This window comes from Haemaphysalis longicornis, unplaced genomic scaffold, assembly GCF_048455015.1.
Source record: "Haemaphysalis longicornis isolate Haplotype H1 unplaced genomic scaffold, Haemaphysalis longicornis Haplotype H1 scaffold_6, whole genome shotgun sequence".
In the NCBI taxonomy this organism is placed as follows: domain Eukaryota; kingdom Metazoa; phylum Arthropoda; class Arachnida; order Ixodida; family Ixodidae; genus Haemaphysalis; species Haemaphysalis longicornis.
In genome coordinates this window covers 47,265,023-47,266,175 of record NW_027526407.1, presented here as the reverse complement: position 1 = coordinate 47,266,175, position 1,153 = coordinate 47,265,023, and positions in this window count along the sequence as shown.

Genomic DNA, 1,153 nt, shown 5'->3' with positions numbered 1-1,153 from the left:
ACATTCGCATCTGTCGATCAATAATTCATAACAAAGGAATATGAACTTTTTATTAAGCACACTAAAATAGCATAATTATTTATTTAAAACAATTTATTGACGTTAACATTGTTTCATACAAAAAACACAAAAAGTAAGCGCTCTAGCTCGCACCCCTAGCTCGCATATCAAAGTCCTTCAATGCCAAGTTGCGAAACAGTGCACCTAACGTGACGCCTGCATGCACTGCCACTTTGGCAATTGTTTTGTTCATTCCCTCCATCATTGCCTCCATGGTTTGATCAGTTCAATCTAGTTAGGGGATTGATTGATTGATTGATTGCATCTTGATCGAATTGGGTGATCAGGGATTTATACAAGTTCACGCACCCTACACCCTCAACCACCCCCAACATTTCCCACAGGGGGATTTAGACACCCCCCTCCCAAGAAACAAAAAATCGGAATTCGGTTGATGAATGGTTGCTGGCAACCGGCGTCCCGACTCAAAGTGAAAGCCACTAATCATCATCAGCATTTGTGGGGAGAGGGAGAGAGAGAGTAGTAGTAGTAGTAGCACCTTTATTGGTAAGGAGGGCCAGAGGCCGGTTTAGGGAAGAGGAAGGGGGAGTAGGGGAGGGGAATGCAGCGTCTTTTACAGGGACGTGGCAGCTTGCAGGGACCAGAGTCGACCCCAGCTACACTGCCCGTGCTAGGCCACTTTTGATAGCAAACAGCCCTATTTTGTGCAGTAGAGGTTTCTCCATAGTATGATAGTCTTCTGGGGTGCTTGTGGGCGCTTGGAAAGATGTAATGATGTCTGAGCGATGTTGCGAGAAGAAGGAGCAATCCCGAAGGAGATGGTTGAGGTCTGCATATGTGAGGGTATTGCAGAATGTACATTTTAGAGGGAGATTGGGTGAGAGCCATTTTCGGATTATGTGCGGGGTGTAGGCGGCATTTGCTAGGAGCTTGTTGAGAAATACCTCACCGGCTCGTGGCAGGGGAGGAATGCCGGTTAAGTACCCTTGTGGGGTGGCAGCGATGTAGCGGTTCCTCTTGTCGCGTTTATGTCGAAGTAACTGCAGGGAAGGAGGTAGCGGTGACGGAGTCGGCGTGCAGGGAACCAGCGGAGGTGTGATACTGCTCTCCTGTGCCGCAGAATGGGCGGCTT